The sequence below is a fragment of the Chiloscyllium plagiosum genome, unplaced genomic scaffold (genome assembly GCF_037043375.1).
Source record: "Chiloscyllium plagiosum isolate Xiang-an unplaced genomic scaffold, Cpla_swu_hap1 HiC_scaffold_35, whole genome shotgun sequence".
Lineage (NCBI taxonomy): Eukaryota > Metazoa > Chordata > Chondrichthyes > Orectolobiformes > Hemiscylliidae > Chiloscyllium > Chiloscyllium plagiosum.
In genome coordinates, this window is record NW_028270173.1 from 33686765 (window position 1) to 33696791 (window position 10027).

Consider the following 10027-nt stretch of genomic DNA (forward strand, 5'->3'; position numbering starts at 1 on the left):
TTGCCTATTTGCCTGCTTTTCAGGAAGGGTGAACACTCTGCTATATTCAGTTCACAGTCTTGATCAGCCGGTCACCACGTCTCTGTAATGGCTGACACTTACTTCCATTTGTGCCATCATGGAGTCATAATGTCATAGAATTATACAGCAGAGCAGCAGAATCTTCAGATTATATTGTGCACGCCTACCAGATATTCTTTTAAATGTAATTGTACCAGTCTCCAAAATGTCCTCTGACAGTTCATTCAATATATGCTCCACTTTTCTGCATGAAAGCGCTGCCCCCAAGGTCTCTTTTAAATATTTACCCTCTCATCTTAAATCTATACCCTCTAGTTATGGACTCGCCCATCCTGAGAAAAAGACTTTGACTATGCACCGTATTCATGTGCCTCATGATTTTATAAACCATTTGAAATAACTGCATGGGAGTCGATATTGCGATACCAAGTCCACTTTATTGACTTGTACATATTTCACTGGATGTGACCAAGCAGCTTGGTGTTAGTCCCCTGAACTGAGGAGATTCTAAATTCCCTGTTTATATTAGTCAGCCAGGGCTTCCTGATTGCCCCATTCAAGGATCTCATAGACAATGAGATCCTACTGGTTCCAATCACTACACTTCTTCACCACCCTGTCTACCTGATACTTCACTTTCAAGGAACTTTGAACCTACATCCCAAGGTCTGTTTGTTTGACAACTCTCCCCAGACTTTAACATTAATATTATAAGTCCAGCCCTGACTTACTGTACCAAAATGTAACACTTTACATTTATCTAAATTAAATTCCACATGCCACTCGTACTCTTATCGGTCCACCTCATCATGTTCCCGTTGTACTCTGAGATAACCTTGAATGTCCACTACATCACAAATTCTGGTGTCATCTGCAAACTTGCAAGCGATATCTCTTATACTCACATCTAAATATTTACGACTGATCATAGGCATCCCGTCTGGAAAGCAATGCTTCACTACCCACAGCTTCATCTATCTTGTTTCAAATGTTCCATGTTTACAAGTGAAGAAGACTAAGCTTTGATATTTTCCTATTTAATTACTCTGAGTCTACTTTATACTGTAATCATATATTGTGGTTAGAGCTTTGAAGAAACTGGAACTACACAGAAGGTTATGCAACATCAGTGAAGATAAACAGAGTGACTATGAATTCAATAACCAAAGCCTCAGATGTTTCCACAAAAGATGAGAAGCTGACTCAAAGGGGAGACATCAAAAGATTGAGACCCTTGACCGGGGAATTTGGAGATACATTCTAAAAATGAACAGTACTGAGATGAGGAGAGATTATTACTTAGATGATTATGAATCTTTTGAATTGTCTACCAGAAAAGTGTTGAGTGCACTTTTATTGAATGCATTTAAGATGGAAGAAGACAGATTTTCTTTTGTCTTGTTGGGAGAATGGAGACAATGCATAAAAACAATCAAGATGCAGGCTCCAACATTTTACATTGTTATAATATACTGAGTACATCTAGCATTTGCTGTAAGGAAAATATCATTCCTGAGTAAACGATATAACAGGAAGGAAAAGGGACATATTAACACACAGAATGGGGATAGCTGTTTGCGAACTACTATTTGTTACAATGAGAGAAGTATTTGTGAAATAATTATCATAATATTGTGGATTGGTGGAAGACAGGTAAATTATGATAGAGGTAAAGAACATGGAAGAACGTTTTCAATATGTCAAATAAAATGGTCAATATCGATTGTCAACTTTTGCAATAATATTCATCATTTACTTGGGTTAACATCAGAATGTAATACATTATTATTTCGACGCCTTGCTCTTGTTCACAAAGGTTTAGATGAAAGTGTACTCTACATAATGACGTCTACATGAAAAATCCAAGTGCAACGAGCCTTATCTGTCCCAGCTGGATCAAATCGATTCTGAGATGCAGTCTAGATGTAACATTATGGACTCACTTCATTATAAAATGATTTCAATATTTGCTTTTATTCTCCCAGTTACACTAATCACCTCTACAAGAGCAGGATTTCACAGTACATTGAAAATGTTGTGGACAGAAAAGTCTCTGACTGTATCAACATACTATCCTCTGCTCACTGGAGTTGGCGTGCCTGGTAAGTATTAGGTGCCTGTGAAATTTGTTCCTGGTAGACGTATTGTATTGATCTCTAATTCTGTAAAAATTGCTCTCACTTAGGCATCTCCGTTACTAAGCTAATTTCACGTTCAGAACGTGCTGCTCTTTCTCTAACACTATTTTTATTGGTGTTGCCTTCTCTCCAATATATTAAATCCTTCATATTGCAAACAGGATTACATTCCTTGTCATTGGTCATGATTCCTCTTCTATTGTCTTTTAATTTCAGTATTGACATCTCTCTTGTTCAATTCCACTCATGCTATTGTCTAATCTCTTATTCATTTGACTTTCGATACTGTCTCATTTACTATGCATGCACAGTTTTACTATTAGATTGCATGTCCTTCTGTGTCTCTCACCTTAAGTTCTTCTTTATCTGAAGTATCTCATCCCTCCTCTTTTACTGCCTTTTATTTTTGTTGTTGCCTTCTTTCTTTTTTTTTATTGTATCAATTGTTTTTGTTTTCTTCTGCTTCCCTTTAATCAAGCGTTCATAATAAGCTTTACTTACTCCTTCTGTGGTTGTTATCTCTCTCTTGGTCAGATTTATGCTCAGTGGTATTCGTGCTGGCTAGAAAAGTAAAACTTAAAGGCTCAAAAAAAGTCTAAATTCGTTAAATTGAAAAGTCTGTGGACATCAAGGCTCATGTGGACAAAACGGGAATATAGATTTGAAGATAATCAGATCAGCTGTGACCTCAGTGAACGCGGAGCAGACTTGATCAAGCAAATTGCCTCCTTCTCTTCCTTCGCCTTAGGGTTCTAATGACCAAGGATTGCCACATTTATTGAAATCAAATAATTTGACACTGATTGTGAATGTTATTTGCACGACTGCCAATTGCAGCAGTATTTGTATATGAACAGGATCTAAAGAGTTTCATACGAATGGAGCTTTGGTTGGCAAACGAGCAGAGTAGATTGTGGATTACTGACCAGATACTCAAAGACAACCATGCAAACAAACATGCGATTATTTTCTCATGTAACTGAACAGCTGGGAGATGGGATAAAATTCCACAGAAGTCTTTTGGTCTCCACCAGCTAACAAGTGTCTCTCTCTTTCTCTATCTCCATTCTGTCAACTTTAAAATTAGAAGTCGTTTATTTTTCCTTCGTATGTTGTTCTAACTTTCAACTGAGACGCTAGTGATAATTTTGGAAGCAAACCAGCCATAGAAATGGATGACTCAGAAACAGAATTTTGACCTGCATCAGATTCATTTAGATTATCCAGAAACCTTTTCGAACAGAAACCACTGCGATCATTATATGTAGTAGCATAGTTAGCCTGAGCTCTAAGCATGTGGTGGGAGAGGAGGGTATGTGCACGTGTATTTGTGTGTGTGTATGTGTGTATGGGGGGGGGGGGCGGGGAGAACTATGATGTAATTAGAGTTTTAGTTAGTAGTATTATCTGCCAATGGTTTATAACTATTTACTTTTAGCTAGGCTGGAATTATTTCTACTATATAATAATTATTCTTAAAATTGGTCTGCTTTATTTGTGAAGTTGGTTCTAGATATCACAGAAATTGAGGAATCTTTGTGAACCTTATAAAGTTTGTAACATTTGTAAAGACTTCACGAATTTGAGCAGTGCCCATGTGAGTCATGAGAATTTTATTCTACTAAAATGACTAGCACCTTCAGCAGAGAAGATGAGAACACAAAGAGAAAATATGGTTTCAATGCCATGAATTTGACAGATTATCTTTCACTCCAGCCTGTTATGTTACTTTCTTCTTTTCTATTTCTCACAGTGAATCTGGTTACGATTTAATCCTGAGATGAGGGAAATGCAGTCTCTCTAAATGCATCACACATTACTTGGTGGCCATGGCAACAGCAGATTTCATGGTGATTGTCTTCAAAGTGACGTTATAGCACATTGCTGCAATTTATTGGTGGGACTCACTGCTGCTGTACACTTGTGTTTGTAGATTTATTTTGTTCCTGCCTCTGACTGCCATCAATATTTCTGTCTGGTTCATAGCTGCTTTTACCTTTGATCGCTTTGCAGCCATTTGCTGTCAGAAGCTAAAATCAAAGCATTGCATATTGAAAACCGCTGCTGTGGTGACCATCACATTGAGATTGTTCTTCTGTTTAAAGAAGATTCCCTGGGCCTTCTTGTGCATTTCTTATTAGTGAATGAACAATATACCACGGAGTTGCTTTGTATCACCAGTGATTTATTTTCGACCTGCTGCAATGGCATTTTCTTGATTGAAAAGCGTTTAACTCCGATTCTTCCATTCATGTTGATTTTGTCTTTGAACATCCTCACTGTCAAGCAAATTTAAGCGACCAGTCACACCCGGAGGAGCAAAGGTGAAAATGACAAGGACCCTGAGATGAAGAATCATAGAAGATCCATTATTTTACTTTTCACAATATCCGGCAGCTTTATCAATTTCTGAATCTCAGATATCACATACTTCCTAAATTATCGAATTACCAGTGTTTTCATTCTCTCATCTCTATTTAGCCCTTATGAAATTTATGAAAAGATCGGAAATACGCTTCAGCTTCGGAGTTGCTGCACTAACACGACCATTTATACAGTGACCTAGAGTAGGTTCAGACAGGAGTTGCTGCGTCCTCTCAAAGAACCCTTTACTCGCATTCGTTAGTGAGCTCAGTGAAGGTTTAGACAAAGTTGCATTAAATCCAAATGTGTTCCTGCAAATGAAACATGTTGTAATATTATCTAATCAGGGTCCTTCTTTCAGATCATTTTGCAACGACAGCCGAAAAGTAATGACTCCAATTGAAAGGCTGCGAGTCAATCACTGGATATTCATTTTCGCTGGATCGATGGAAATTGAGCTCTGTCTCCCATATCTTTGGAAAAAAATCTGATTTCGTATCATATCTAAGTCCTCTTCTGTCATTCTTCGAATTCTCTGTGCATGTTAATGTTACGTTGGCTCTTGCTCAATAATCTGATAATGGGTGATTTTTAAAACCGTGCAGAAATCTTTCAGTTTTCAGAAAACATTCTGGTGCGTTTTTTTCAACAGTCTAAGTTATGACCATTCTCATGACTTCAGTAAGATAGTAGAGTTCGGCAGGAAAGGATTAATGGACATGTTCCAGTGCTTGTTTATTTCCTTCAAAAGAGTGGAGAGTGGTTGTCTGGGATGTCACAGGAGGGGTGGGAGCGGAATACGATGGAATTCTTTGTGCACATTGCTTTGTTAAGAGCTTTTCCAGCAATTTCAGTTTTCGTTTCATGTTGCTGCAGAAAGTGGATTTTTGGAATGGGAGAGGGACCGCATGGTCTAAGAGTGTAATTGTGTTTTCAACCAAATCATTCAATGATCAAAGGGCTTAACTCCATGTTAATCACTTTTGACTTGTTGTCTTTAGACACTGTAATTCAGAAAGGTTAGCACACGAGTTGTTAAAATCAATAATTGATCTGGAATTAATTGCCATGGACAGGGAATGTCTAATTTGTGCTTTGTTGTAAAGAAGAAATCTCTGTTAAGATTTGAATTCATTTTTTAAAATTGTTGCCTTGTTGTAGATTCCAAATAATAAGAACATTTCTCTTGATCTGCACACTGCCTGTTTACTTTGACACTAACATAATCAATGATAATACCACTAGTGTTCCAAATTCCAGAGAATGCAGTCCTTTTCTGTTTCACTTCCTTCCACAGGCATGAATTTTAAAGTTCAAGTATCTGCACTGCCTCCATGTCCAAAGCTCCCTGCTTTGGTGTGGTATCGAGATATGCTCACATCACCTCTGGTGTGTTCCAACCAAGGTTCTGTCAAAGTGACATATATCTACTGCCTCCTTGCATTCTGGTTTTCTGAATGTACACGCAGGTGCTCCATTTATTTTTCACAATTAGCTTCAATACACGTCCATAACATTTTAAGGATTTATATGCCTGCACTTCAAGTTATTTTGGACCGCCAAATCTGCTTTCAGATTTTTCCACTGTTCAGAAAGCGCATTGTTTTAATCTTGTTTGGTCCTAAATAAGTGACCTCCTAGTTGTCAATTTACTAAAGGTTAAGACACTAACTGAATTTATTAATGTCTCTGTCATTCCATGTTTCCATCTGTACTAAATACAAATTTGCTCTTCACTTTGACATCTGCAAACCTGCATATGTTTTTCCATTCATTTTCCTCATAAGTGTGGTATCTAATCCAGTCCCAGGATGGGTCCTGACATGGCTGTTCACATCCTGACGGCTTGAATACTTGCCCAGTATCTCTACTCTGTTTTCAAGTGGAAATTGTAACTTGTGGAGAAACTTAACAGATCTGGCAGCATCAGTGCAGAGAAAGCAGGCTCAACGTTTTGAGTGCAGTTACTCTAATTTAGAACAGATCCTCTCTTCCTTTTTTTGCTTTTTCTGTTTATGTAATTTCCTATCCAACTCAGCAACTTGCGTTTGGCTCCATGAATTTGAACTTCAACTAACGATGGAAACTTTCAAGTATTTCTAAGTCTATATAGCTACATGTTTAGACATGTATACAACCAACATTTAAGCCTACTCTTCGAAAGTATTTTGCAATTTATCTCCCTTTGTGATAAAGGATATAATATGTATTATTATTTGGTAATTTCAGTTTTAACACAGAGGCAGGTGGATTCTTATTGCAGTTCTGTGAAAGATAGCCGTTGGAAAGTTATCTGAATTAGTTTCATAGCTACATCATTTCTAAGAAAGCATGTGATATATTTCAATATCTGGTGGGGATGGAATCGGCATAACAGTAATGTAAGAAGACAATAAAACCAGAGGTCCAGGCTAATACGTTGGTGTTTTGTACTTCACATGCACTACAGCAGCTGGGCAGCGTATAAGTACAGTTAATTAAACCTGTAATTGAAAGCTAGTCTCTGTAATAGTGGACATGAGGCTATCAGAAATTGTTGCGAGTACCCATCTGTTTCTGTTTCACTAAAGTCCTGAACAGAAGGAAAAATGCTATCTTTTGGGTGTCGTGTCTTACAAATGTTATAGAATTCTTTAAGGACATAACGTAATGGCATGGTGGCTCAGTGGTTAGCACTGATTCCTCACAGTGCCAGGCACCCGGGTTCAATTCCTGCCTCTGGCATCTGCCTGTGTGGAGTTTTCACATTCTCCATAAATGTAGGGAAATGAGTCTGGATAGGTTGCTGTTCAGAGGATCAGTGTGGACTTGTTGGGCTGAAGGGACTGTTTCCTCACTGTACGGAGTCTAATCTGAAGAAACATGATACTTAACTCTAAAATTCAACTTATGGCCTATCAAATCAGGTTTCAGTCTGGTATCTAACTTGTCCAATATAACCATCAAATTGGGTAATGACATCATGCTGACAACAGCAATAGGCGTGGAAATTCGGTTCAGTTATGGAGTGTCTTTGAGACAAAGACACAGAAACCTGTATGTGAAAGATAAAGTTCAGTCGCAATTTATGAAACAGTGTGACATGTATATATCTCCTATTCTATTCTGATGTCAGAGTGTACTCATTTCCTCATCATTACTATCTTTTTTGTTTAGGCTCCAGCTTCCTTTTCTTTATTGTTACTTACTTGACTTCTTTCCTTTGTTCCCTTCAAAACCCAGGAGATGGATGCTATTATTTTGATGATCTGTAAACTAACAAGGATTAGTAGACATCGATTTACTGTTTAGGCCAAGAGCTGCAGGATGATGTGAAGCAAAACATTATCAATCATAGAGTAGTAATGGCTACAACTCACTGCCTGGGATGATGATATAAGTGGAAACGTCTGGGCCTATCATGGGTGTGCTGGTGTGAACAATATTTGCCAGTTCATAAATTCAGATTAAAATCTCTTGGTGATTATGCACTTCTGCAGTGCCACTAATTCAACGTTGAAAATTGACACAAGTGTGGTTAAAAATTCTGTATTCTACCCTTTAGATCAATGAATGTTTCTGATGTAGAATCATAGAGTCATACAGGATGGAAACTGACCTTTCGGTCCAACCAATCCATGCAGAACATTATCCCAAACTAAACTAGTCCCACCAGCCTGCTCCTGGCCCAAATCCCTCCAAACCTTCTCTGTTCATATCATTATACAAATGTATTTTAAATGTTGTAATTATACTCGCAGCCACCATCTCCTCATGACGTCAATTTCATGCCAGAATCACCCTCTGTGTAAAAGCAAATTGTCCCCGCAGTTTGTTTAAAATCTCTCTCCTCTCAAATTATAAAGATTCCCTCTCGTCTTGAAGTCCACAATCCTAGGGAAAGATAACAACCATTGAGCGTATTTATACATCTCAGTATTGCATAAATCTTTATAAGGTCACCTCTCAAACTTCTACGCTCAAGTCAAAAAGTCCCAGCCTGTCCCGTCTTTCATTATAACTCAGACCCTCTATTCTGGCATCATCCTAGTAAATCTCTTCTGACGCCCCTCCAGCTTCATAACATCCTTCCGATAAATGGGCTACCAGAACTGGACACCATAATCCAGAAGAGATCTCGCAAATAATCTGTTCAATAACATATTTATGCAATGTTCTTCAGGGAAGAAACCTGTATTTCTGACCTGGTCTAGCCTATACCTGACTCCATACACTGGACAATGTTACTGACTCTTAATTCCACACTGGACAATCAGGGATGGGCAAAGAATATTGCTCTAGCTGGTGACACACATACAGAGAAACAGACACACACAAACTTTGTGAATGAAAAATAAAAATGAGAATCCACTGTGCTACCTGAGAAATATCTACTTTTTCTATGACCACTATCACTCCCATTGCGTTTTTTAACTATGATACATGTGATCTCTATCATACTCAGCCTCTAACCTCTCTAAAATTCCGTTTGGATCTGAATGCAGCCCAGTCCATCAGGCAAGCTAACTTTCCATTCATTGACGGCATTGGCACTTGGTTGCCTTGGAAAAGCAACTACATTATCAAAATCCCTCCCCACATCGGTTATGATCACTTCCAAAATACTCGGTCAAGCAGAAAATACAAAAGCATAAATACACATACCAATAAGTTTGAGAACAGCTTTTTCTCCACTGTCATTCGACTTGTGAATGAACCTCTCAAACTTTCAAATCTAATGCTAATGTTGTATTTTGTGGAGCTTCTTTGCAGCCATAACTTTGTAGTGCTCACTCTGTTCAATCACTCCCTGATCTTTGTATGTTATTACATATCTATATGGCATGCAAAACAAAAAAGTTTCAGTGTGCCTAGATACATGTGACAATAGCAAATCAAATCATATCAAATTAATCATCTTTTTCAACATTTTCTAGATGACATTGCTTCTCAGTTTTGATGAACAGTCATATTAGAAAGGAAACTCTGACTCTATTCTTATATTCACAGATGGTGCCAGATCTGTTGCGTTTCTTCAGCATTTGTTTTGTATTTGGCACAGAATTTCATTTAAAGTCACAGCCAAGACGCTGATCTATGTGATAAAAAAAATCACTTTGGTTCTCCAATGGATGTTGCAAGCTTCAAAACTAGAGAACGGTACAACGCCCTTTGGCACATTGTGACTGCATTGACACATAATGTCTTTCTCAAATTAAAACCTTTTAACTGTATGCCTAACATATCCCTCTGCGTCCTGCCTATTCATGTAAAAGTCAAAATGCATTTTAAACGTTGCTATTATATTTACTGCTACTACCTCCACTGGCAGAGCATACCAGGCACCTACCACCCTCTGTATAAAGAACTTGCTTTCACATCTTTGCAGTTTCCTTCATTTACCTTAAAACTATGCCTTCTCATAATTGACACTTCTCCCCTGAGAGAAAGGGTCCAACTGTCCATTCTAGCCACGCCACCCATACTTTTGTAAATATTATGTTACTCAGCCTCTGACATTCAAG

General features: G+C 38.0%; 1 pseudogene; it reads left to right on the forward strand.

The window, feature by feature from the left end:
• The first annotated feature begins 2053 nt into the window (after positions 1 to 2053).
• On the forward strand, positions 2054 to 4785 carry LOC148140625 (uncharacterized; annotated as a pseudogene).
• Positions 4786 to 10027: the final 5242 nt, after the last annotated feature.